Genomic DNA, 22,093 nt, shown 5'->3' on the forward strand with positions numbered 1-22,093 from the left:
GAGTGAGAGGATTGGGGTGGCATGGTCTGGATGGAGGATGGGGGAAGGAGACCTTGGATGTGTGTCTGGGTGCGCAAGGCTGTGTTTGAATGTGGAAGGTGCACATCTGTGTGTGCACACGAGTGTGCTTGGCATGGAGAGTTCAGAGTATGGGTTCATATGAGGCTAAACTGTGCACATTCAAAGCGGTTGTGTGAGAGCAAAGTCACAGCCTTGCTGTTGTGTTTGAACATGAGTTATTGGTACGTGGAGTGCACGGAGCCAGTGTTCATACCCAGTAACACATGATGAAGGTCCTGGTGGAGCAGCCCCAGTTTGGACATGCCATCCTCAGGAGGGGGCGAGAGAGGGATCCAGAGGTGCCTGACCCAGGACCCAGAGAGCCCTCCACTTCACCCCATGAAATTCAACCCATTTGTATTTCAACCCATTTGTATGTCACAGAAAATGTCCCCTGCCCTGGCGGGGAGACGCCAAGGGAGGAGGAGTCAGGAGGTGAGAACAGCTCACACAGGCCCCTCATGCAGCCCCACACACCCACTAGCTCCGGCTGTCCTTCCTCTCCCAAGATCCTTTCTCTGACCCCCTCACTGACCCCTCCACTGCTTGCCCCCCAAACCCTTCAAAGACCCTTCACTAAACCCTGTTTCTGGTGGCAGGCATGGCCCTCCATGACCAGAGAGCTTCCTGCCCTGCCCCGGGCCATTCCCCACTGGGGGTGCTCTGTGGCCACAGACACCTGCATGTGTGAGGCACTGAACTGTGGGACCCAAAGCACAAGATCACACCCTGATCCTTCCACAGGACCAGGCTCGACTTCTCTCCACTGTCGCACGGACCCATGGGAGGACAACTGAGCCCCTGCACCTGTTAGAACACTTCAGGTTCACTTGGGTCACCAGCGGGGGTTCAGGGACCTGCTTCCCACTGTGCAGATGGAGAAACTGAGCCACAGTGGGGGCCAGCATGGCCATGGGGCCCCGACGCTGGGAGGCCAGCAGCGGCCTATCTGCTTTGCTGCGACACCTGCTCTGCTGTCCCCCAAATCTTCTGCTTCCAGGTCTCCACGCCTTTCACCCATTTTGCTGCTAGACAAGTGGTGAGCGGCATGAGACCGCCCCATCCTGGATAGGCTGCCCAGGCAAGCCCTCCAAAGGTCCAAAGGAAACCAGGCTTCGGGAGTGAGGCCTGAGCTGGCGAGCGCTGTTAGCAGAGTGTGCTGTGGGTTCTGGTTTTAACTTCACTTTTGAAAAATGTGGGGTGGGAGGGCTGCCGTTGATGGGTGTGGGGGGTGCCTCTTTCTGCCTTTCCTGGTGTCTCATACTCTGGGCATCTGCCTTGGCCTCCTCCCTTGGCCTCCTCTCTTCTCTCTCGGAGTCTGTTTTTCCACAGGGTCTGTTTTTGGGTCTCAGTTTCTGCTTTGTCTTGTTCTACGTGTCTTTGGACTCTCTCTACATACATACACGTGTGTATATATATATACACATCTACGTCTGAGACAGATAGGGATATGTATCTATATATCTATGGATATATCCCTGTCTGTCTGTCCCTCCCCTTTGCTGGGGCCCTGTACACCTGCTCCAAGCAGTCTGTCTGGCATCTGCCCCTCTTTCTGCCTCTGGTGCCCCTATCGGTGTCCCTCTTCTGTCCCTGTCTCGGTCTCTTTCCCTCTGTTCCTGTCTCTCCCTCCGTCCCTGTCTCCGTCCTGTCTCCGTCCCTGTCTCTCCCTCTGTCCCTGTCTCTCCCTCTGTCCCTGTCTCTCCCTCTGTCCCTGTCTCCGTCCTGTCTCCGTCCCTGACTCTCCCTCTGTCCCTGTCCCTGTCCCTGACTCTCCCCAGGCCCCTCCCTGACTCAGACCCCTCACACCTTCAGAAAAGTAAACACTTAATTTTTTTTTGCTGTTAATAGATTTAATGTTCATTTGTTGGTAGCCCAGGGGCAGAAACGCGTGACATTTCAAATAATTGTTGTTTCAGGGGTATCCTCTGGAGGGAAATGCGGCAAAAGTGTGGAGAAGATTTAAGCAAATGACTGTGTCAGCTTCTATTTACTCCTGACAGGATCGCCGGGGGCACGGCTGCGAGATAACCATTAGCGCGGCCGCCGATAAAGCGGGGAGGCTGCGTTTCCAGAGGCTCCGCGGCCATTACGGGAAAGTTAGTGTGAAACATGTTAAATTATCCCCAAAGTGGAGGGAGCGGCGGAGGCGGCAGGGGAGCGGGCGTCCGCCAGAGCCACGAGAACCGCCGCCTCCGCCGGAGCCGACGTCCACCAGGGGGCGGTCGCGGGCGGCCCGAGCCTCGGTCTGCGGGCCCGGAGGATGGGCGGGCGGCGAGCCTTCCTCGCACCTGTGGGCGCCAGCCCACCCGACGCCGCCGCCCCGGCTCCCTGCCTCGCCCCTTTGCCCAGAAGGGGCAGCCCGGCAACCCCGGAGAGCGATGCGGAGGCGGGGCCTGGGTGGGGTGGCCAAGATCAGCCCCATGTGGCCACAAGAAAAGGCCTAATTGTGAGGCTCTAGTTGAGGCCGGGGACAGCTCAGCCTCAGCCCTTATAGAGCCTCTGCCTCCAAAAGCTCCCTCAGGGCCGGGGCGGCGGCTCATACCTGTAATCCCAACACTCTGGGAGGTCACGTGAGCCAGGAGTTCGGGGCCAGTCTGGGCAACATAGCAAGATCCCATCTTAAAAAAAAAAAAAAAATTTTTTTTTTTTTTTTTTAGACAGTGTTGCTCTTGTTACCCAGGCTGGAGTGCAATGGCGCGATCTCGGCTCACCGCAACCTCCGCCTCCTGGGTTCAAGCAATTCTCCTGCCTCAGCCTCCTGAGTAGCTGGGATTACAGGCACGTGCCACCATGCCCAGCTAATTTTTTGTATTTTTAGTAGAGACAGGGTTCACCATGTTGACCAGGATGGTCTCGATCTCCTGACCTCGTGATCCACCCACCTCGGTCTCCCAAAGTGCTGGGATTACAGGCTTGAGCCACCGTGCCCAGCCTCACCTGGCTAATTTTTTAAAAAATGTTTTTAGTAGAGACAGGGTTTTGCCATGTTGGCCAGGCTGGTCTCGAACTCCTGACCTCAGGTGATCTGCCCAACTCGGCCTTCCAAAGTGTTGGGATTACAGGTGTGAGCTGCTGAGCCTGGCCCCTTTCTTTCTTAAAAAATGGGGAAGGATGCCCTAAATATATTGAGACTGTGGCATCACTTAAACATTATATTTTAGGCCCTGACACCCATGAAATCCATTGACAAGTCAGTGCTTTGAAGAATGGCCATTTTTATCGCATATTCATCCATTTCCGGTACATTTTCAGATTTCAAGGAGCTCTGAAGTTCCCCTAAATTCAACCAACATTTTTGAACCTCTCCCACATGTCAGAGCTACTGTAGGCAAAGGGAGATTGAGATGACCAGACACCCCTTGCCTTCCTGGAGTTCACTGTCGAGGAGGGGACTGATGTCTACAAATGATGGCAGTTCCTGGCGAGTGCTCAAACAGAAGCACACACGGTGCTGTCTATTCAGCAGGGGAGTGGAGAGCAACTTCCTGAGGATGTCTGGGCATTTGGGACATGGCATTCGAGCTGGAGCCTTGAAGGATAAGGAAGAGCTTTTACCAGGTATAGAAATGAACTACTAAATAATAATAATAATCCATGTGTACTTCCCTACCCCCACCAAAACAAGAAAACAACAGCCATAGCAATGGTACTTAACATGAGGCAGGCACTATATCAGGCACTTCTCACTATGTAATTGCTACATTTGATTTGTTATTACAGTGGTGTGGGACAAATACTATCATGTACCTCACTTCATAAATGGGAAACTAAGGCTCTAAGATGCCCAGTAACTTGCCCGAGGCCACACAACCATCCTAGCATTGAGATTAAATGAAGTTGAATGCCTCTCTGCCCTCCACCTCCCATTCCAAGACTGACTTTGACAAAAGGCAAATTTGGCCTTCACAAAGGTCATGCACCCCCTCTTCAACATCTCCACATTCCTTCAACTGTTTCCTTCATATCTACTAGGTGTCACGCCTCGTGCTGGTGCTAGGGTACAAAAATAAGATGTAGACCCTATCCTCAGGGAATAGTCCAGTCTGGTGAGAAAGACATACACCAGGTAATCAACCACATAACAAGGTGCAAAATGCAAGTCTGAGAAGCCCGAGATTGTGGCCATGGACATGAGGGTCAGCGGCATGTGCAACTTGTGTATTTGGGGGAGACAGAAACAGTCAGCCCATAGTAACAACAACCATCTGTGAAAAGTGTCTCCTTTGCAGGGATAGGGAACAGGCACCTTCCAGGAATCAGATTCAAGTTCTTTTCCTTTATTTTTTTGAGTCAGGATCTCGCTCTGTCACCCAGACTGAATGCACTGGCATGATCTTGACTCACTGCAACCTCAGTCTCCCAGGCTAAAGGGATCCTCCCACTTCAGCCTCCTGAATATGGGACTATAGGCACACACTACCATGCCCAGCTAATTTTTCTATTTTTTGTAGGTGATGAGGTTTCACCATGTTACCCAGGCTAGTCTTGAACTCCTGGACTCAAGCAATGCACCACCTCAGCCTCCCAAAGTGCTGAGATTACAGGTGTGAGCCACCTTGCCTGGCCTGAGCTCTTTTCTTAAGAAAGAACTTTGTTAAGCCAGGCACGGTGGCTCACGTCTGTAATCCCAGCACTTTGGGAGGCTAAGGCAGGCATATCACGAGGTCAGAAGTTTGAGACCAGCCTGACCAACATGGTGAAACTCTGTCTCTGCTAAAAATACAAAAATCAGCCAGTCGTGGTGCATGCCTGTAATCTCAGCTACTTGGGAGGCTGAGGCAGGAGAATCACTTGAACCCAGGAGACAGAGGTTGCAGTGAGCCAAGATCATGCCATTGCACTCCAGCCTGGGTAAGAAAGTGAGATTCTGTCTCAAAGAAAAAAACAAAAGAAAAGAAAAAAAGAAAGAAAGAAGAAAGAAAGAGAAAGAAAGAAAGAAAAGAAAGAAAGAAGCTTCTAATCATTAAAGTTACCTGAAACAGAAGAGATCTACTTCAAGACAGAGTGTGAGTTTCCTGCCCTGGAGGTGTTCAAGCTGAGTCAAGGAAATCCATGGCTTCTAGGATCACCTACAGCCCCAAGGTTTTAAGGGGTTTGGCCCCAGAGGAGAATGATTTCAGGCACTTTCAGGAGGATGTTTTCACCAAGGAAGTAAAAAACGATTCAGGCTGGACACAGGGAGCCTTTCTTATGGACACAGGGGCCACCAAGGACAGAAGCAGCCTTAGGTTCTCTTCCCCAAAGGGTGTCCCCAAAGCTGCCTCGGTCTTGCCCAGCTGCCCCCCTTCCCATGTCCAAGCCTACAGGTTCTCTAGGTGATTCCCATCTTCTGACTGTGGTTCCAAAAAATGAACACAGATCGTTTGAACACAGGCAAGAGACAAGCAGAAGGAGGAAGAGGACACAGTTTGTAGCTGTAGGGCATTTGGGATGCCACCATCAAGGACACTGTGACTCCCAACACCTTTGCTGTGGAGGTATAATCCCGGGCAGTTCCTAAGGGGCCGCTGCCTTGTTCATTGCTGTGCTATCTGTGCCAAGCAGAGACTGGCACAGAGAGGGCACAGCACACAGAAAGCAGCTTGCTTTCTATCTTTAAAAAAAGACAGATTATCATTGCAAAAATTGTAAACTATATAGAAAATATAAAGAAAGCCAGAAATAAAGCCCACTAGAGTCACAGAAGCACTCTTGCTATTTTAGTGACCATCCTACCAGACACATATTTCTGCCTTTAAATAAACATCGATACAGGTATGCAACATAAACAGACTCCAACTCTATGTTCTGTTCCGTAATCTACCATTTTAATCAATAATATAGCATGAACACCATTCCATTTCAATAAAGAGAGCTATATGAGTGTTTTGGTAGTTGCGTTATAGACCATTGCATTATGTACTGAGCCAGTCTTCTGTTGACAAACCTTTGGGTTGTTCCCAGTTTTATATGGTTGTTGTTTTTTTTTTTTTTTTTCATGTTGCTCAGGCTGGAGTGCAGTGGTGCAATCTCAGCTCACCTCAACCTCTGCCTCCTGGGTTCAAGCAGTTCTCCTGCCTCAACCTCCTGAGTAGCTGGAATTACAGGCATGCGCCACCAAGCCCAGCTAATTTTGTAGTTTTAGTAGAGACAGGATTTCTCCATGTTAGTCAGGCTGATCTCAAACTCCTGACCTCAGGTGATCCACCTGCCTCAGCCTCCAAAGTGCTGGGATTACAGGTGTGAGCCACTGCACTTTAAAAAAAATTATTGAGATGGAGTCTCGCTCTGTTGTCCAGGCTGGAGTGCAATGGCAAGATCTCGGTTCACTGTGATGTCCACCTCCCAGGTTCAAGCAATTCTCATACCTTGGCTTCCCTAGTAGCTGGGATTATAGGTGTGTGCCACCATGCCCAGCCAACTTTTGTATTTTTAGTAGAGATGGGGTTTCACCATGTTGCCCAGGCCGGTCTTGAATTCCTGACCTCAGGTGATCCACCCGCCTCAATCTCGCAAAATGCTGGAATTACATGTATAAGCCACCATGCCGAGCCAGTTGTGCCCTATTTAAAACACCCTGAGATGAATGTGTTTGCAGACAGATCTTCCTGCACTTGTACAATCATCCCCTTACCATCAATTCTTAGAAATGGAATTACTGGATTCAGGCCGGACACAGGGAACCTTTCCTAGGGACACAGGGGCACCAAGGATATTTTATATTTGCGCACATACTGTCAAACTGCCTTCTCCAAAGGTTGTACCTCTGTATATTCCTATCCAAAGAGGATATTATTAGTCCTTTATCCTTTGCTTAAATCAAGCTTGTCTAACCTGTGGCCCGCGGGCCACACGCGGCCCAGGATGGCTTTGAATATGTCCCAACACAAATTTGTAGGCTTTCTTAAAACATTATATATGTATATATTTAGCCCATCAGCTATCATTAGAGTTAATGTATTTTATGTGTGGTCTGAGACAATTCTTTTTCTTCCAATGTGTCCCAGGGAAGCCAAAAGATTGGACAGCCTTGGCTTAAATGAATGGGTATTTTCTTGAAAGACAAAACAACAACAACAACTCTCATTCAGACCAGTTCCCCACCTCTCATCTCTCTCTCTCTCTCTCTCTCTCTGTCTCTCTCTGAGTGTGTGTGTGTGTGTGTGTGTGTGTGTGTGTGTGTACATATGCACATCTGTGATTATGAAGGTCTAGGAAAGTCTTGTTTCCTAGTGTGATTGTCCATCTGTCTGTGTTCTCTATATAATCACAAATCTCTACCTCATCCTACCACCAAATCCTCTCTGGCCACCTCAGTGCAGGGATGAGGTCTGTTTCAGCCTCTCCAGCTCCAAGGATATTCTCTCATTGTCAGTCTTCCCACTGTCTCTGAAGTCTCCTGGCCAAGGTTGCTAGGGAGCAGATAGAAAGGGAGGCTGCACTGGGTTTGCCCACAGTGGGACCTCAAGTGTTAACTTTGATTTTCCTTAAAAGGTGCCCCTGGGCTGCGTGTGGTGGTTCATGCCTATGGTCCCAGCACTTTGGGAGGCAGAGGTGGGTGGATCACTTGAGATCAGGAGTTAGAGACCAGCATGGCCAACATGGCGAAACCCTGTCTCTACTAAACATACAAAAGTTAACCAGGCATGGTGGTGCATGCCTGTAATCCCAGCTACTCAGGAGGCCAAGGCAGGAGAATTGCTTGAACTTGGGAGGCAGAGATTGCAGTGAGCTAAGATTGTGCTATTGCACTCCAGTCTGGGTGACAGAGCAAGAAGGTACACCCGATACCACGGCTGGGAGGCATAGAACTATGTGGGGGAAACAGTGCAGTATAGGTCATTCTAGAGGCCCCCACAAGGGAAGGAAAGGGAGGAGGGTAAAATGTGTGAGGCTCTTTCTGCCTGGGGTGCCTGCTCTGCAGAACCCCCCCCTACTCCCCTCTCTCTGTTAGTATCTCTCACACATGTATCACCTCTGCACTCACACATTCACATGGAATCCCACAACCCATGTACTTCCCTTACAACCACACCCATACTCTCTTTTTCTCACATAATTTGACTGTTACAATTTTCACACTGTTACACCCACATTCTTGCACACAGCCTATTCACAGAATTTGATGCTTACACATACCCACCTACGTAAACGTGCCCAGGCCCAACATTCACTCCTGTGCAGTCTCACACTGATATACTTCAGCCTAAGGAAGTGTAGTCATGAGTTCCTTTCAGTCGTTATCATTTATGTTGTTGAAACCATACCCACAACCCTACAACCCACCCAACACTCTTCTTTCACACACTCTCGCAGTCCCACAGAACTCACAGTCATACTTTCACATTCTCCTCAAATCTCTTGAACACATGCAGCTACCCAGAGAATCTTACGTCATCATAGCTCATCTAGTCTACCCTCCTTATTTTACAGGTAGGATAGCTGAGCCTCTGAGAGGAAAAACTTGACTTTACCAAAGTCATACAATCAGTTAATGACAAGTTCAAGATGTTAACTCCAATCTCTGAATTCCCACAATAGTGCTCTTTCTCCTATGGTCAAAGTCCTTCCCTCTGGGTCTTCCTTTCAGCCACCTGTGCCAAGCCCTCTGCACTGACTCTCAGAAACATTCCAATAAAGGAATTGCTCTTGGAAAGACAGGCAGCCAGGCGAGTGGAACAAGCATGCATTTGGAATACAAAAAGAGCCTGAGTAGGAATATCAAATAGCTTGTAGGCTTACAGAGAATATATATAAAACACCTGGTACAAAGTAGCAACTGTCAACACTGATTGGGCACTTACTATATGGTAGGCACTATGCTAAGAACTTATATATTATCCCATTTAAGTTTTACAAACTTTTAAAGTGTGATTATTTCCCTATCACAGAAGAAGGAAGTGAAGTACAGAGAAGTTAAGTCACTTGCCCAAGGCCACTCAGCTGGTGAATTTTGAGGCCAAGATTATGCCCTGCTCTGGTTTTCATGCACTATATTATGCTTCTTCCCTCAATAACAAAGGTCACTCTTTATTGAATCCTTACTCTGTCCAGACAGTGTGCTATATATGTATGGTTTCTATGTATCTTTACGAATAAGGAGACAGAAGCTTGGGGGTTGCTCAATGGATGGTATCTTTGAACATTATAGAGAAGGTGATTCTAACTTCAAAAGCAAATTTAGCTGTATTTTGCCACAAAGTAAATTATTCAGTTCATGTAAATCTTTAGTGGGTGTGATCATTCCCATTGATTGTTTTATTATTATTATTATTATTATTATTATTATTATTGAGACAGAGTCTCTCTCTGTTGGCCAGGCTGCAGGGCAGTGTATGATCTCAGCTACTGCTAACTCCATCTCCTGAGTTCAAGTAATTCTCCCACCTTAGCCTCTTGAGTAGCTGGGATTACAGATGTGTGCCACCACATCCAGCTAATTTTTGCGTTGTTATAGAGACAGGCTTTCATCATGTTAGCCAGGCTGGTCTCGAACTCCTGGCCTTCTGTGATCCACCAGACTTGGCCTCTCAAAGTGCTGGGATTACAGGTGTGAGCCACTGATGCTGGCTAATTGGTTCCTTTTAAGTCAACCTTCCTTCCTCAGATCTGTAATTCCCTGCATCTCCCACCCCAGTGTATCACAAGAAGAGAGTCCCTGCTGTGATCACACACACAGTTGCTTGCTTCCATCCACTAGATGAAGTCATACTCAGGCACACTTTTTACACATGCTGTAAGGCCACTGTGGCTTAATCAGTTAGCAAGAACATTAGGAAGTGGAGTCAAAATACCTGGGGTCCGCCGGGCGCAGTGGCTCAAGCCTATAATCCCAGCACTTTGGGAGGCTTAGGCGGGTGGATCACGTGGTCAAGAGATCGAGACCACCCTGGTCAACATGGTGAAACCCCGTCTCTACTAAAAATACAAAACATTAGCTGGGCATGGTGGCGTGTGCCTGTAGTCCCAGCTACTCAGGAGGCTGAGGCAGGAGAATTGCCTGAACCCAGGAGGCGGAGGTTGCGGTGAGCCGAGATCGCGCCATTGCACTCCAGCCTGGGTAACAAGAGCAAAACTCCATCTCAAAACAACAACAACAACAACAAAAATACCTGGGATCCAGTTCCATCCCTTACTAGCTGGAAGACCACAAGCAATTGCTTTCTCTGCCTTAGTTCCTGCATCTGCAATACTGGAATAGTAATTGCTCCCTCCCAGCCTTGTTCTGAGTTTAAAATGTTGTAAGGTATCTTTATAGAAAGGCTGGCATATAGTTAGAACTCAAAATTTGCTACTCACAGTCTCCCATAAGGATATAATACCCCATACCAACCCACACAGAGACAGTCACAAAAACCTGTAGACAGGCCTCCATAAAACACCACACCGTAGACTTGCTCAAATCTGTTAGGGGGCTGTGAGGGTAGTTGAGAAACAGGCTCTTAACCTTGGGCAAGTCACTTAACAGCTCTTTTTAAGAAAAAAAAAAAAAGACTATTAAAGACTTTAAAAACAACCAACCTTAACCACAATACCACTACCACACCTACAAAATTGGCAAGAATTCATTAATATCATCAATTACCCAGTTCATGTTCAAATTTTCCTTTTTAAAAAAATTTTTTTTATATTTGGTTTGTTGAAGTAAGAAACCAAACTAGTTCCACCCAATGATGTATATGATTGTTTTTATCTTTATCCTTCTCTTTTTAAAATGTGTATGAATCTCTTTTCCCTTTGAAAAACCTGGGTTATATGCCCAAAGGAATGTTCCACAGTTTCAACAATTCACTTTAAAAAAAAAAACTTACTTTTAATGCACAAGTAATATGTAAATATATTGTTGGTTTAAAAAAGAAAGAAAAAGAAAAAAGAAAGAAAGGAAATCAGACACTACCGATGAAGTGTCTCTCTTGACCATCACCAATGCCAGGTTTTTAACCTAAGTCTCAGTTTTCTCATCTTTAGAATGGAAAACTTCTCTTCTTAGGGTTGCAGTGAGAATTAATTCTACAGAGGCTGAAAGCGCTTAGTTCATTGCCTGGCTCACGTAATCGTTCAATAAAAGTCGCCGCCTGTAATTATTTTTCGTCATTGCTGTGATGCCGGCAGACGCAGAAAAGCCTCCCGGCCCTGTGTGCGTTCAGCACCTTGGACAGAGAAGGCGGCAGTCCACGCCCTCCCAGCCCAGCCACCCCCCGCGCTGGAGCTGGGATGTGTAAATAAAACCGCCCGGCTTACGGCGGGTCCGGTGCAGCCGGTGAAGGGGAAAGAAATCCGGGATTTTCCGAGCCGCCTGCTCTGGCTCTGCGTCTGGCGGAGACAATTACTCGGATACGCTCTGGCTGGCCTCCCTGAGGCCCCAGGTCATTTCATATCTGGGCCCCGGTCCTTGGGCAGAAGCTGGGTCGGGGAGATCTGGAGCCGGTGCCTCAGTTTCCTGAATTGAAGGGTAGCCCGCGGGGGAAGACCGCGGAAATAGCCTCAGGAGACCCCCTGGCGATCCCGCCTGCAACCCTTCCCTTACACACACTCACACACACACACACACACACACACACACACTCAGCCCTTGGGAGCTGCGGGTGGCGGTGCTTGGATAGAGAGAGCAGCCTCCTCCGGAAGCCGGCCCAGGGCACAATTAGTAGGGAGCGGAGACGCCCGCGAAGGCTGATTTAATTAGGTGACACGGTGCCAGGCAGGGATGTGGGGGGAGGGGAGAGCAGGGTCAAAACATTTTGTAAAAATCTGTTTCACAAACGTTGCTGCTCCCCTCGGGCCAGAGAGAGATTACTGCATCTTTGCTGTCGATCAAGCCTGGCAAGAGGCAGCCAAGAGCGTGGGGACATATCCTTCTCATCAGCCTCCCTCTTTTGTCCAGTCTCCAGAACAGTCCCAGGAGCCATCAGCTCCTCTGGTGTGCACGGTTTGGGATGATCTGGAAAGAGACCACTTTTATAAGGGGGAACAAAGTGCTGTCTGTCTGATGCACACTCATCTCCTCAATATTCACATGAATAATATTAGCAGGAGTTGCTGGAAGCATTTACTTTCCGAATAAAGCTATCATTTGCTGAGCAAGTACTCTGCTATTACTAACTGTCTGATCTTGGTTATGTTCTGTGCCTCAGTTTCTTCATCTCTAAAATAGTAAGGACCCTTCTAGAGTGAACGTGAGTAAAGGAAGCCATTCTATAATAGTAAGCACTTAATAATGGTTTGTTATTAATATTTTATTGCTATTAGGTGCAGGCTAGTTGTATGACATCTTTTGTCTCCAATCTTCACAACTCTATGGCATTGCTATGATCATTCTCATTCTTGTGGAAACTGTGACTCAATGAGTTTAACTAACTTGCTGTCACTGACCTGGTTAGGGGCAGAGCTAGGAATTAGACTCAGGGGCCAGGTCTGGTGCTCACGCCTGTAATCCCAGCACTTTGGGAGGTAGAGGCCAGTGGATCACCTGAGGTCAGGAGTTCCAGAGCAGCCTGACCAATACGGTGGAACCCCGTCTCTACTAAAAACACAAACATTAGTCAGATGTAGTGGCGTGTGCCTGTAGTCCCAGTTACTGGGGAGGCCGAGGCATGATAATTGCTTGAACCCAGGAGGTGGAGTTTGTAATGAGCCGAGAATGCACCAATGCACTCCAGCCTGGGTGACAGAGTGAGACTCCATCTCAAAAAAAAAAAAAAAAAAAAGAAAAAAAGAAAAGAAGGAAAGGAATTAGACTGTGTGGTGTTAGAGCCTGTGCTTTTTCTTCATCCCACTACTAAGTTGCCTCAGTTTCCCACTTGTGACGTTCTCTCAGTCCACCTTACTGGATCCACCACCATAACTGCATGTCTTGTCCTAACCATTTCAGGCACAGCCAAGCTCATCTCCAGTACCCACAAATTTGGGTGGCAATGAGTAAAAGGAAGCGTGCAGTACACATGTGCACACACACGTGCACAAGTGACAGTCATACAGGATCACCCACGGAGACAGAGAAGTAAAGCAAGCCACACACAAGCGCCTGTCTGCCATTGGTCACATTCAGAGCACCCCATCACAAGGGAAAGAGGTTTCACACAGAGAAATAGTGACACCAACATCACAAAAGAGATGTAGCATACAAATACACAGACTCACAAGGCACGTGACACTTCCACATACAAACACACCAAGATAATAAGAGACGAACAACTGTGCACAGCCACATACACAGGAAGATAGGTTTTTTTGGAAGACACCATTTATACAGGTACCCACAGAGATACAAAGTCACAACATAGCCACCGGTACACATCATCTCGTGGAGAGGTATAGCTACACACCCAACATAACACACACAATACATTCACACTTAACAGCTGTAGCCAGACATTGTGTGACACAGAAAGAAAATCAGTGAAAGCCCAGTCCATATGCACACACTTCCTAGACACACCTACACAGATCACTGGAGACAGGAAGCCATAATCTCACAGGCACACAAACATACACACCCTGAGTCTCCTTTCAGACCCTCTGGGAACTGGTTCCAACCCAAGAGTGTCCTGCCTCCTAAAGTCTTCAGGGCATGGGGGTTAGTTGACTCCCTTCCCCTCCCTTCTCCAAGCTGTGCCCAGGGCAGCAGGGATACAGTCCTCCAGCAGACATGGGAAGGGGGCCCTGGGCACCTGATCTTAAGGAAACCTTGTCTAGCATCATATCTAGCCCAAGCTGAGGCCAGCTACTGCGATTTGGGGGGTGTCCTCCCATCCCCCATATTCACTGCCCCCCACCACCCCAGCCTCATGCCCCACCATTAGTTTTCAGAAAAGGAGCAATGGATTCATCAGCGACTCCTTCCCTGGGGGGCGAGGACTGTCTCCTCAAACCTCTCCCCCACCTGTTGTCACCTACCTGTGCAGGTGCTCTGTCTCAGCAGCTCAAAGCTCCAGCCTGGGCAGGGTCCTGAAGGCAAGTGGGTGGAGCTTGGTTCCATCTTCTGCACCCCCCAGTTCTAGCTCCCTCTACAGCTGCCCCTCCAGCTCCAGGCCCCCTGGGCAGCCCCCTCCCTCCCTGCCGCCTGCTTGCCCGGTGCTGTGTCTCTTCTCTGAAAATCAGACTAGGGACAGGGGGAGGGGGGAGGATCCCAGGAGAGGAAGTGGCATCTGACGGCCCGGCACCAAACCTGGGGGGCTGCAGGGGGGAGGGGAGGAGCAGGGGAGGCCTCTCATTGTGTGAGGGAAATTTTATTTTTAACAGATGCTAAGGCAGATGGCGCAGAATTAACAGAAAATGGGAGAGGAAAGAGAGGAAGAACATTACTGACTCCGGAGAGAGTGGACATTAAAAAAATAAAGAATAAGGGAATGAAAACAAGTTTAAGTGCTCTCTCCGGGGGGGAGGGGGGAGGGGAGGAGAGCTGAGAGGCAGAGAGGGACGGAGCAGCGTGGTGATAACCAGAGGCGTGAAATTACAAAAGTAAAATTTGTGGGACTCGGGAGGGGCTGAGAAGGCCCCAGTTTCATTGCAAAACTCACTCAGAAATTACTGATGTGATGTTTGAGCTTTTATCATTAATAATAATCGAGAAGGGAGGGGAAGACAAAAGGACTTGTGGGATGGGTGGGGGGGGGTGTTGAGGCCCCGGAAAAGAGGTGCATGTGCTGTGGGGGAGGGGTGAGAGAAAAGTCCTTTCTGTGACAGAAAAACAAGGTAGGAGAGAAAAACTCAGGGAGATACAGCAGTAACTGAGACAAACGGAGAGACAGAGGCAGAAGAAAAGGAAAGGAAGGAGAGAAACATGGAGGAAAACAGGAAGGAGAGCAGCTGTGGAGAAAGGTTAAGACAGAAGGGGTGGGGGAACGAAAGGCAACTAAAGAGAGATTCGGAGTGGCGTGGCGGAGACAAAGAGACAGAGACAGCCAAGAAAGCAGAGATGAGGAGAGAGACAGCCGGGAAAGCCACATCAGAAACAGGGCAAGACAAAACACACATGCACTCGTGGGTGTGCAAAGCAGCCCCCACGCTGAGTGAGCAATGGGCAAAGTGACCGGAAGCACAGGACCCGAAGAAACAGGGCAGGAAGACAAAGACAAAGGAACAGAGGCCCAGCCAGACAGAGAAATGGATGAAGAAAGAGGTGGCAAGAGTGAGTGAAAGGTAAAACAGAGAGAACAAAAACTCAGGCAGACTTTGAAGGAGACGCAGAAGGAGTTGGAAAGACAGAAATTTCAAGAGAAAGAAGCAGGCCCCCACAACCAGGATGAGAAAGGTGAGACACAGAAAGGGAGAAAGAAAAACTGAGCCCGAGGTGGAGAGAGACAGAGAGGCTGTGGGGGAGACGACAGAGAGGCCAGGAAGGGAGGAAGGGATGGGAGACAAAGAGGAATGGCCGTTTATCTCTCCTCCCAAATTAATTGAGGCTACATCAGCCTGAGCCACTAAAACGGAGCGATTATGAATGGGTTAGTCACAGGTGGAGTTAAAGGCCTTCAGAGGGATATTAGCCAAAATTGAGTGGCTTTTAATTTCTTTCTAACGAGAGACTGTGGCTGGGGAGCCAGGCACCGCCTCCGCTCAGCTTCACTGCTAAACACGGCGTGGGGGCGGCCTGGGCCGCTCGCCACCTGACCTGTGTGGCATAGGCAGCCAAGTGGAAATGGCCATGCCTGCGACATGCCTGCCACATGCTTGCAACATGCCTGTAACACGGCCCCCCACCCAATGGGAGGCCATCACCATTGTGGTGGGTGAGGAGGAGGAGGGGCCAGAGCCCTTGGAAGTGACCAGGCCAGGGAGCACTTGGGCAGAGGCTGGACAGTCTCAGATGTGGAGGAGGGTGAGAGGGAAAGTAGATGCTTTGTTAAAAAGTCCTGCCATTGCCGCAGGGTTCCCCAATTACCCCTGATCCCACTTTGAGGTGTCATGGTTCAGGATTGCTTTTCTCCATCCTGGAGAAACCAAGACCCTGAGATTACAAGTATTATTGCCAACTTACACATAAGTGACAGTGGCGACCTGAACCCTAGGAGCAGGATGGTGAGGCCCAGCGAGCACTGAAAAATGAGTCCAGAGACCCAAATGTGAGTCTCAACTCAGGCAGAACCCTGGATGCCATCCCTCTGGCTGGGCCTCAGTTTCTCCATCTATACAATGAGGGAGCTGAAGTCTCAGATCTTTTCTAGCATCAACATGAGTGAGAGGCAGAGTGAGACAGGCTTCCTGTCCAGCGTCTTACGGAGGGGTCCCTGCTGCTGCGTAGGGCACATATGGGTTAGGATATGTGATCCAGGTGAGCATTTGCAATCACTGGAATAAGGTATGTCAACTAAACATAGGGTCCCTGGTCCCTCATGATACAAGTCACAGAAAGCGCAGTGATGGTCCCAGGCCGTGGGTTCACAGATGATGGACACCTGGGTGGTGAGGGCTAAAGAAGGCCAGAGGAGAAGGAAGGTCATTGTGGACTAGGGGAGCCCAGCGAGGGTGTAGTTTGAAGTGGATCATGAATGGTGGCTAGAGCTATGGGAGAGGACATTCCTAGTGGGAACATCAAGATGAAAGGTGCAGAGATGCCAGGCTGGCTGGAATTGACCCTGCATGGATATATGGTGGGCACGGGCAAGAGGGACAGAGGGGAGACAGTGGGCCCTAGTCATTCAGGCTTTGAGACTTGAGTGAGAACACGGAACTCAACCCTGTAGGCATGGGATGGAGGGTGCAGATTGGGGTTCTGAGCACAGGCAGAAGAGTGTTTGGGGATTTGGGGCATTTAGGGGAGGTTATCATGTGACGGGAGTCGGGGGAGAGCATGGAAACAAGTGAGCAGGGGACTGACGTAACAGGCTGGGTGAACCTGAGTGAAGGAGAGGATGGGCCAGATAGAAGAGATGGAGGGACCTGGTAAGTGACTGGGTCTGGGGATGAGAATAGGACATGAGTAAAAGATGACCTTTGGTGTCAAGGCCAGTGCCTTCGAGAATGTTGGTGACCACAGCGTAGGCAAAGCTGGGTGGGAGCTAAGGCAGGCACAAAGGTGCTGTCTTCCACCTGGGAACAGAAAGAGGCTGTGGGAGGCAGTGTGGTCCAACAGGAGGTCAGCCATCCAAACATCTCTGATATCCAACTTCTTGTGCTTTCTCAGCCACTGATTAGCTATGGGACCACGGACCAGACTCTCCCCATCTCTGGACCTCAGTCTGTTTATCTATAAAATGTGGGAATTGGTCTGGGCTCTTTTTAAGTTTCCCTTTAGGTCTATGATTCTAAGACCCAGAGACAAAGCCAAGGACAGAGACCTGGGTGGAAACAGAGACAGGGACGAGAAGAGCGACCTGCGATCGTTCCGGCTGCCCTCTGGTCCCTGGGCCAACAGCTGCGCCCCCTCCTCCTCGAAACTCCATTAACACTCAATTAGGGGGCCTGATGGGCTTGAGCCTGGAGAGCCCCCTCCCTCCCTCATACCAAGCAGTCCCGTTGAGTGTTCAGCTGATGAGCCCACGGGGAAGAGGCTTCACTCAAATTTATAACTAACTCCGGCCCCTGCCTCTTCTCCCTTCCTCCTCCCAGGGAGGAGCCCACGGGGCTGGGTGAGGACAGGGAAGGAGGACAGCGCCCACACTGGAGACCCCAGAGATGAAAGGGAGCGGGCCCCAAGCGGAGGAAGTGGGAGGGGAGAAGTGAGGAAGAGCGCGTGAGAGTGTGTGAGAGAGAAAAATGACAGGCCCTGAATATTGGGCGCCCTCACTTTAAATCAAGATAAAAGACTGAAGTGGAAAATGAGAGTCCAGAGAAGCCCCGGACGGCTCGGGGCGCTAATGGAAACACATGGCTGCCGGCTGCGGGCTTGTCAGCTTCCCCCGGCGCTGCCATTCCCGTCTGATAATCCGGCCTGCCATAAAATTAGACTAGCAAATACCTCCTGACAAAGATGCATGTTTCTCTCTATTGTGCCATCATAAAAAAAACTCCGCTGGTGACTCGGGGAGCCGCAAACTTCAATTTAAATTTACAGTGCTGCGGAAGGAAAGTGATATGCACTCAAAAATTTTAATAACCTATTAAGTTACGACTTCAATTTCATTTTATGAATATTTTCCTTGGGGAGCACGGCTATCACAGAGAAAGATAGAAATTTAAAAAAGATAAATAGTGCCATTAATCTCCAACATTTCTCTTCCATTATCCTTGAAAATTAGGAGTTATTTTTGTTCAGATCTTCATGTAATTAGCTCCCTCCACTTGATTCACTAGCCAGAAAATGACCATGTTCAGAAAATTAAAAATTTGTCATTAAGTGGAATTTAACATAATATCATTTATCTTTATCTATTCCCCAGCTGACAGCAGGAAGCCTTGGCTGCCTTACCGGCTGGTGTGTCAGAATGGGGAGGGACGGCTTGGGGAGAGACACTGGGGGAGACAGAGAGAGAGAGACCGAGGAAGGGAGAGAAGGCCAGTGTGGAGGGGGAAAAGCCAGGGGAAGAGGGCAGGGAGGAGGCCTCCGAAGCTGAGGGTCAGCCAGGGTGGGCAGGCAGATGAGGCTGAGGCTGGGAGACAGGAAGCGCAGGCTGCTGGGGTTAGCAGGCGTGGGTGTGGACCTGAGAGCAGGGCAGATGGGAGAGGCTGAGGGTGGAAGAGGAAAGCCAGAGGCGGACATCAGGAGCAGCGTGGCCCAAGAGGAAAGTAGCTGGCTATTGAAGCTGGAGTGAAGAGACTTGGCGGACAGAAACCCAGAAGAAGGAGAGGAACCTCCAGAAAAGGGGGGCTGGAGGTGGGATGGGAGAGGTAGGGGACGATCGTCCTGTCCATCTGGGAGGACTGACCACAGTTGGCTTCAAAGGAAGACAGAGAGACAAAAAGAGACAGTCAAAGAGCCAGAGAGGACGTGACAAGGCACTGAGAGCCAGGAGGCAGAGACGGAGTGAGGTAGCAGCAAGTGTGAGTCAGAAAGACAGACAGACAGACAGAAGGGGCCCCAGGAAGCCCCCATGTTTGAGACCCCAGACAAGCCCTTGAAGTTCTCTTAGACACCGCCTGGCTCACCCTCCTCCTCCCCACCTCCAAACAGCCCCCACCCTAGTTCCCCCAAGTCAGAAATCATCTAATAAACCATTCAGACCTATTCCTGGGTGGAGAGAGCTGTGGCCGAGCCTGAGAGACCGAGAATTGGATAAAGGGATTAAACAGCGGCACATTAGTGAGAGATTTAGAGTGTAATAAACCCATTTCATAATAATATGTGCGTTGGGGCCAGCGATCCATCATCGAAGGAGCCTGTCCATGGCGGGGGGAGCACTGACCTGCTGGGAGGAGACCCACACGGATGGCTGAGGTTTTTTCTCGGTCTCAGGATATGGGCAAGGGGTACAGACTTGGCCCCCAGGGCTATGAGGGGGGCACAGGGATCCTGAGGGCATCTTTGGCTCAAATTGCTATAGGGATCAACCTGAGGCTATAGCTGGGAAGAATCTGGGCTCCAGAAGAGGCCTGGGAGACTGAGAGCCTGAGAGACTCCCTTGTTACCCCAGCCTGGAACCTCTGCAGTAAGGGTAGAAGGATTCTTCCAGGGGCAGCTCCAGGCTGCAGAGTCCACAGCTCACAGATGGGACTCAGCAAGTTGAAGACGCCCAGATAAGCCCCTGCTGCTTCCTGCATCCACCTTCTTTCCCTAAAGAATTCCTATTCCCCTAGAAAAACCACGTCCTCCACAAGTTTCCCCTGAGCTCCCATCCCACCTGTCCACCACTCAGAAACCCCTGCATATCTTCGTGCAAGCGCTTAGGCTTCAGACAGGGTATGGATTTCAATCCCAGTCTTGTCACTTGCTGGCTATCTGATCTTGGCAGGTGACTTCCCCTCTCTGAGCTTCAGTTTCCCATCTGTCAATTGTAGATAATGGGTGTGAAATTATTCAACAAAGCAGAAAATCCTGAGGAAACATTATTATTGCTGTGATTCCCCCATATTTGGCCCTCCTCTCCCAGGCTGCCTTGAGATATTTCTCAGCTTATCGTCATGGAGTTTTATCTCCCCGACTGGACTCTAAGCTTACTCAAAAGCCTGTAAGAAGTGGCATGTTGGTTATATGATTCCATATTTATTTATTTGTTTTTATTTTCTTTATTTATTTGAGATGGAGTCTTGCTCTGCTGCCCAGGCTGGAGTGCAATGGCGTGATCTCAGCTCACTGAAACCTCTGCCTTGTGGGTTCAAGAGACTCTCATGCCTCAGCTTCCCAAGTAGCTGGGATTATAGGTGTGCACTGCCACGTCCAGTTAATTTTTGTATTTTTAGTACAGACAGAGTTTTGCCATGTTGGACAGGGTGGTCTCAAACTGCTGACTTTAGGTGATCCACACACCTCAGCCTCCCAAAGTACTGGGGTTACAGGTGTGAGCCACCGTGCCCAGCCTGATTCAGCATTTAAATTGTCCCATGAATAGGGCAGTGGAAAACATTCTCCTGCAGTTTATCTCCATTGGAGGAAACCAGCATCAAGGATTAATAAACAAACTGTCTCCTGAAAAAGGACTGAGAAATAGTAATGGACCAGTAAGGTCTCAGTTGTCAGTCTTGAAACACTGGTGAATGGAAGACATGGAGATGCTGAGAACAAACAGAGATGCCTTCCTAGGAGGAGAAAGGACTGGGGAGTTTGGGCTATGGTGGTGATGGTCCAGGAGGCCCAGGAGAATGTGAAGGAGGAAGGGTGGGGAAATCAGATGTCACTTCTTCAAGACCCAGCCACATTGACCACCTTCCTTTTCTTCCATTGTCCCAGATATTTTATCCCTCTACTCCTAACCCAGGGAGGCCAGTGGGCATGGCCTTCAGCCCTGGCTGAGATTCCAGATTCTCCCCTAGAAGGAGAAATGGTGTTTCTCCAGTCCTAGGTTCAACCAGTCCTTAATCTGCTCTCAACTTTCACTCAATTCAGTATCAAACTCTGGTTAATTTCTAGGAACATAGATTTTCCATGGTAACCCCATCCCAAAAATGGAGACTTCCTGAACCCTCACTTCAGCTGAAGTTGTCATTGATTCTCCCACACTTAAAAGTTTCACTGAGGTGTGTTCTGTTCCAAGGCATCTGTGAGTCCGTGGACTATCCACCATGAGCAAAGCTCACCCTCCCGAGTTGGAAAAATGTATGGACAAGAAGTTATTGAAATTAAATGATGGCAGACATGTCCAAGGAACATTGCAGGGATTTGGTCCCTTTATGAATCTTGTGACAGATGAGTGTGTGGCGATGGCGACTAGCAGACAACAGAACAATATTGGAATGCTGGTAATACGAGGAAATAGTACCATCATGTTAGGAGCCTTGGAACGAGTATAAATAATGGCTGTTCAGCAGAGAAATCCATGTCCTCTCTCCATAGGGCCTGTTTTACTATGATGTAAAAATTAGGTCATGTACATTTTCATATTAGACTTTTTGTTAAAAAAACTCTTGTAATAGTAAAAAAAAAAAAAAAAAAAGTTTCACTGATACTGACACTGCCCCCCTGCAACTCCACTGCCAGATCAGCTGATCAAGGACATCACTGATCTGCCTGCTTCCCACCAAAAGCCAATTAAATGTCATTGCCAGGCCCCCCAAGCTTCTGCCAGAGGCCTTCCAGATCCTGCAAAAGAACAGGGATGCAAAACTGGTTCTGTGCTTTCTCCCAAAGCTCAAGCCAATACATCTGCTTCTTTCTGTAAATATTTACTATAGGCTTGTTAAAGCCAAAACCAAATACTTGTAATACAAAGCAATAAGTGTGCCTTAAGTTATTTGTGAGTAATACAGAGTGTTCCAGTGTGCTAGGAAGGGACAAATCTCTGCCAGGGTCAGAGGCAGGATTGATGGGAGAAGGGCCACTGGAGCTGGGCAGGTGTTGGGCAGAGCTTCAACAGGTGGATCCAGGAGGAACAGCTTGGCCAGAGGAGAGAGGTGGGTGAACAGAGGTGCAGAGAAGGAGGACTCCAGTATTTCAGGAGCATCTACTCTGTACCAAGAATATGCTGGCAGCCTTCGTCCATATTATCTCATTAATCCTTCCCAGCATGTTTAGAGATAGGTG

General features: G+C 49.1%; 1 pseudogene; it reads left to right on the forward strand.

The window, feature by feature from the left end:
• Positions 1-21,135: 21,135 nt before the first annotated feature.
• Positions 21,136-21,363, forward strand: LOC141580727 (small nuclear ribonucleoprotein G pseudogene; annotated as a pseudogene).
• Positions 21,364-22,093: the final 730 nt, after the last annotated feature.

This window comes from Saimiri boliviensis, chromosome 12 (assembly GCF_048565385.1).
Source record: "Saimiri boliviensis isolate mSaiBol1 chromosome 12, mSaiBol1.pri, whole genome shotgun sequence".
Lineage (NCBI taxonomy): Eukaryota > Metazoa > Chordata > Mammalia > Primates > Cebidae > Saimiri > Saimiri boliviensis.